General features: G+C 42.6%; 1 long non-coding RNA gene across 1 annotated transcript; it reads right to left on the reverse strand.

Annotated features, from left to right (window-relative positions):
- Positions 1–1,571: 1,571 nt before the first annotated feature.
- Positions 1,572–3,703, reverse strand: LOC141408318 (uncharacterized). The gene is made up of 2 exons (XR_012422027.1): positions 3,636–3,703; positions 1,572–2,521 (listed from the first exon to the last, which is right to left on the reverse strand). It is a non-coding gene; the product is annotated as an uncharacterized lncRNA (long non-coding RNA).
- Positions 3,704–6,526: the final 2,823 nt, after the last annotated feature.

The following is a 6,526-nucleotide window of genomic DNA, read 5'->3' on the forward strand; positions in this document are numbered from 1 at the left end:
AAGGGGTGTTAACGTCTCCAACTATAATAGTGGGTTAATTACTTCTCCTGGAAGTGTATCAGTTTTTGTTTTGGCATTCTGATGCTTTGTTAGCAAAAATACATTTCAGGATTGTTATATCTTCTTGGAGAATTGATCCCTTTATTTCATAATAGTCATCTCTGGTAACTTTCCTTGATGTAAAGCCGACTCTGTCTGAAATTAATATCACCACTTCCATTATCCAAAATGAGTGTTGGCCGGGTGCGGTGGCTCATGCCTGTAATCTCAGCACTTTAGGAGGCCAAGGCGGGATGATCACCTGAGGTCAGGAGTTCAACACCGGCCTGGCCAACATGGTGAAATCCCATCTGTACAAAAATAGGAAAAAAAAAAAACCAATTACCCAGGCATGATGACAAATGCCTGTAATCCCAGCTACTCAGGAGGCTGAGGGAGAATCACTTGAACCTAGGAGGCAGAGGTTGCAGTGAGATGAGATCAGGCCATTGCACACAAAAAAATTAGCGTTAACATTTGTATCTTTTTCCATCCCTTTACTGTTGATCTATATGTATGTCTTTATATCTAAAGTGGATTTCTTATAGACAATATATAGTTTGGTGCATTTGGACTGACACTGAAAGTAATGATATACAGTTGAATTAACATCTACCATATTTGTTACTATTTTCTATTTGTTGCCCTTGTTTTTTGTTTTTGTCTTTCACTCTTTTTTTTTTTCCTTGTGGTCTTAATTGGGCATTTTCTATGATTTATTTTCTTTCCTTTTTTAGCATATCAGTTACTCTTTTTTTTTTTTTTTAAGTGGCTGCCTTGGAATTTGCAATATAAATTTACAAGTAACCCAAGTCCACTTTCAAACGACACTACACTGGTTTCTTGATAATGCAAGCACACTATAATAACAAAATAATCCTAATTCCTAATTGCTCTCTCCCATCCCTCCATCCCTTGGGCATCACTGCTCTCCTTCATTTCACTTATATTTAAGTGTGTGTATATGACATATACATAAGCACGTAATATACTGTCGCTATTATGAATGAACTGTTATGTTAGATCTATTAATAAAAATGAAAGATTTTCTACTACCTTCACTATTTCTTCTTTGATGCTTTTTGTTTTTCTATTTATTTTTTTAAACAGACAAGGTCTTGCTCTGTTGCCCAGACTGGAGTGGAGTAGCATCATTATAACTCACCGCAGCCTTGAACGGGATCCTGGGTTCAAGAAGTGACCCGTCTCAGCCTCTCAAAAGTAGCTGGCACTATAGGTGTCGGCCACTACATTTGGCTTTTTTTTTTTAAATGAGACAGAGTCTCACTACGATGCCCAGGCTGGTCTAAACTAAGCGGCCTCCAGCTGTTCTCCCATCTTTGCCTCCCAGAGTGTTAGGATGACAGGTGTGAGCCCCTGTAAACAGACTGTGCTCTTCCTTTCCTTATGTACAGCTGAGTTACCGACCTCTACTATTTTCTCTAAAGAACTTTGAACATTTTTTGCACGGCAGGTCTACCGGCAACAAATTTTGCAATTTTTGCCAGAGAAGGTCTTTACTTTTTCTTCACTTTTGAAAGATAATTTCACAGAGTATAGACTTCTAGGTTAATGGAATTTTTTTCCTCTCAATAGTTTAAATACTTCACTCCATTTCTTGCTTTCATGGTTTTTGAGGGGAAGTTGAATATAATTCTTATCTTTGATCCTCCATAGGGAAGGAGATGACTCTAGTTTCTTTGCTTTTTAATCTTTGATTCACCATAGTTTGAATATTTTATGCCCAAGTAGAGTTTATTTTTGTTTTGTTTTTGTGGTCCTCGTTTTTACATTTATCCTTCTTGGTGTTTCTTGAGCTCCCTGGATCTATGGTTTGGTGTCTGGCATTAATCTGAGGAAATTCAGCTATTACTGTTACAAATATTTCTTCTGTTCCTCTTTCTTCCCCCTTGTATTACCGTTATGCATATTTTCTGCCTCTGTGGAAGTCCCATAGTGCTTGGATACTCTGTTCTTTTTTGCTTTTCAGTTCTAGAGGTTGGAATTGGGTATTTCCCTTTCCCCCAGGTCAGAAGGCTCTGATAAAATCCCACCAGGTGAGTCTCTAGTTAACTAGCTTCTCTGGAAGGTAGACCTAGTGAAGAGTGCACCTGCATATTGAAAAATGATTCCTATTCTCTTTCCCCTGTAGTAAGTATGAAGGGATTTTTCTGTGATGTTTACTTCGCGAACCTGGTTGAACTTCTGATGATACAACTCACAAAAGCATGAGACCCATATGCACAGGCCTCCTGGAGGTTTTAACTCTCAGACGTGGCCGCACCTCACTGCAGCAATTTGTCAATTCCAGTTCAGGTTTTCCAATCCCAGTGTGGGTTCCTTGGAGCATTGTGCTCCAGTGTATGGTGATTCATCTGCTTTACCTGTCCAGCCAATCTACGGACAGTGGCTTGCCTGTGACCTCAGGTCTCGTGCAGGTTTAAGAAGAACTGCTGATTTTTCAGTTTGCTCAGCTTTTTACCTGTGAGGAGGGAGTGACAATTCTCAAGATTATCAAGTATGGAACCTGAAATTCCCCAACTCCATTATAGTAAAAAGTGTCTTCCCTTCCTCTGGCTCAAGAATTAAAATATTTTCATTCTTTGACACGTTGTAATTTGATTCCCTAAATATTTATAATTATAGATTTAAAAACTCGGTCTTCTGTTGTATCAGACATCTAGACGGGCACTTTCCAACAGAATTATGAGAGTCCTGTTATAGAACTTGAAACCTTCCTTGTAGCCTCATATAAACAGGTACAATTAATTTTACTAGTATATTTTTAACTTGAAATGCTCATACTATACTTTCAATAAGAAATACAAATAGGCCAGGTGAGGTGGCTCACATCTGTAATCCCAGCACTTTGGGAGGCCGAGGCGGGTGGATCACGAGATCAGGAGATCGAGACCATCCTGGCTAACACGGTGAAACCCCGTCTCTACTAAAAATACAAAAAATTAGCCAGGCGTGGCAGAGGGCAGCTACTTGGGAGGCTGAGGCAGGAGAACGGCATGAACCTGGGAGGCGGAGATTGCAGTGAGCCGAGATCGCGCCACTGCACTCTAGCCTGGGCAACAGAACGAAACTCCATCTCAAAAAAAAAAAAAAAAAAAAAAATACAATATTTTCTGTTTTTTATATTAACTGGCATGTCTTTCACGCAGCAAGTCCACTTCAGACCGGGCACACTTTATGTGCTCAGCCGCCTCATGTGGTGAGTGACAGAGACCACCCTGCATGTGTGCGCACTTTTTACTGCCTTTTTCTTGACCACAGATTCTACCTCCTGTTTGTCTGTGTATGCAGTGATTATTTGCTGAGTATTACACATTGTAGGTAACCTGTTGAGCACACTCAGGATCCCTAACCTTCCTCTGAAGCTTTCCAGCTCTTGTTTTAGCAAGTAGCACAGGCACTGCTGGGTCATCGTGACATGGGCAGGCTTGGATTGATTCGCTGCTGGTGTGGATCTGTGGAGAGCTCCCATCCTGCACCCACTTTTGAAGGCAAAAACTCGACTACTGGGCTAGTGGTCAATTCTGAGGCACCCAGCATGTTCAGGAGGCAGCGTCGGGGAGCGTGTCCCTTACCTGGAGGGGTGTAGGCGTCCATGGAGGTCTGCACGACCAGGGACCTGCGTTTGGAAGGCATAGGCACCGGCCATCTTCTGCTCTTTGGGTTTGGCCAGAGCCGCCTGGACAACTTCCGTGTGGATGTCTGAAACGGAGACAGCTCACTCAGTGCTCAGCTGAGGTCCCAGAGGCCAAGCTGCACCCTCCTCTCTGTCCCCGCAGCACGGTTCATCCATCTGATACTCACCAACAGATGGGTGGGTGAGGAAAGAAAATCAGTGTTTACAATTCCAGTAAAGACATTAAAATTTATTTACAGACTTTTATTTATTCATTTTATGACTGTAGAATCCATATCCAAAAGCAAACACTGGCTCTAAACTGCGCTGAGATTTTTCTTTTTAGGGTGAATGGACCTTGATCTTTGGAGATTCTTTTAGGTCACACGTTTGAGCCTCCAAATCTTTTCACTGTACCGCTGAGAGGCGTGTGCACGCCTCGCACCCAAAACTCACACAGCCACGGTCGCAGCTCAGCTCGACACCAGCCATGGGCCAGGACTGTGTTGGCTATGGATATGGTTTGGCTGTGTCCCCACCCAAATCTCAACTTGAATTCTACATCCTAGAATCCCCATGTATTGTGGGAGGGACCTAGGGAGAGGTAATTGAATCACTGGGGCCCATCTTTCCTGTGCTATTCTTGTGATAGTGAATAAGTCTCATGAGATCTGATGGTTTATCAGGGGTTTCCGCTTTTGCTTCTACCTCGTTTTCTCTTGCCGCTGACATGTAAGAAGTGCCTTTCGCCTCCCACCATGATTCTGAGGCCTCCGCAGACATGCGGAACTGCAAGGCCAACTAAATCTTTTTCTTCCCAGTTTCGGGTATGTCTTTATCAGCATCATGGAATTGGACTAAAACAACCATTAAGACATTTTGTGGCTATTAACCCATTACATTAATTCCACACATTCACTGAATGCCTTCTCTGTAAGTCCCTATGGGCTGGGGTCGCAGCGGTGATCAGGCAGACAGTCTCATGGCATCTCACGCTGGCCACTTCTTAAGGGAGGAGACAGGTGATAGATGGGGTAGGGAATTAAAGCAGAGACAGATGCAGTGGCAACTCCAAACTGTGAAGCTAGGGAAGAACCTTCTTAACACAAAATCAGAACAACAGGAATGAACCATACTGGCTGTCAAGATGAGAATCTTTGAGACACAGGGAAAAGCCCGCTCAAAGGCCCTAAACTGTCAGTGAGAACGGTGTTAGCAGAATAAAAACACCATCACCACCAAAAATGGCCAGCGTGAGTGAAGACGGGTTGGGGCAGTTTTCTCTGAAGCTGTGAGAATGATCCCACTGAAAGGGGATCGGACGTGGCTTTCTGGCTTAAACCCCCCAGACGCTGCCACCTGAGACAGGACCCAGACCCACAACATCACACCCACAGGCAGCTCATCGCACTGCTTGGTCTTGGTCAGCCTTTGTACACACTACTCTCCCTAACTAGATATAGAGCCTGGTCATCTGGCCACTATTTCTAATTCCCAGGTCATAAACCACTGTGTGACTGACTTGGCTCATGGCCAAAAACTAAAGGGATCAATGAGGTGACAGTCCACTCACTTGCACAAATCGCTTTTTGTTTTGCATATTCTCCGTTTTAAACTTTTTGAATGTAATTTCAAAGACACAGAAAATCTGCAAGACCAGCGTAGTGAATTCCCACATAACTTACCAGGCTCAACTTAGGCCCAGCTGCTCCTATCTTACATCACACTGCTTTCCTCCCTCCCCCATGAATTTTCTAAGTCAAATGAAAATAAATTTCAGATACTATGTCCCTCCATACCTAAATGTTACAATGTATTTCCTAAACACAAGGATATGCTCTCACATTCATTTTCCTCAAGATCGGGAAATTTAAATGTCATATACAAAGTTCACTTTCAAATGCTGTCAACTGTCTCCATAATTTTCTTACTTTGTCTTCCTCTTTTTCGATCCAATCCAGGATCATGAATTGATTTGTCATGTGATTTTTACCCGTCCAGCATCCAAGTTTCTCAGGTTTTGTGTTTCTTGAAATTGGAAATGTGAAAGAATACAGGTCAGTTATGTATCTTCCAGACTAGACTCAAGAGTATGCATTTTAGCAGGGACACCGCAAGTCTGTCCTGTGTGACAATGTTAACATCAGCAACTCAGTGAAGGTGGTGCTTAAGTTCCTTCAAAGCAAAGACGCTACTTCTCACGTTGAAATTAAGATTTGGGAGGAGGCACCACGACCTTATGTGCATATATATTCTCTTTTCCATGAATTCTTCACTACTAGTTTTATCATCCACTGATTTCCTGTCATTCCTTCTAAATCATTAGATCTTCCATATTCACTGAAAAATAATTATTTCATCTTTCAGCATTCATTTATATATGTTCATATGTACTCATGGAGTCTGGCTTGGTAGGTTATAATTCACAGTTAAAATGGTTTGTTTTGTTGCTCAACTGGTTCCAGATCTGATACCTGATTCCCCAGCCCTTGGACCAGGGCTCCTTCTAGTGAAGAACGGTGTTTGGAAGCTAAGACCGGGCACCGGGTGCCGCTGGACGTTGCCGGCAAGCAGAACACACAACACGCATGTACACGCATGTACACCCACACCCATCCACAGGCACTTCTGTCCCTGTCTACATCTGTCAGGAGCCGCCAGCTTATACTGGTATAAGGTCCCACATAGACATTCGGCATTTGTGAGGATCTGGCACCGTGACTCACTTCTACAGATTTAACATGTTTATGTATAAATTACAATGGCTCAACTATATGAAAACTGATAGCAGTAATGGATCAATTCCCTCATTTCTCACTTGGGCCACACTTCCTGTTTCTGCAAGAACAT

This window comes from Macaca fascicularis, chromosome 13 (genome assembly GCF_037993035.2).
Source record: "Macaca fascicularis isolate 582-1 chromosome 13, T2T-MFA8v1.1".
Taxonomy (NCBI): Eukaryota; Metazoa; Chordata; class Mammalia; order Primates; family Cercopithecidae; genus Macaca; species Macaca fascicularis.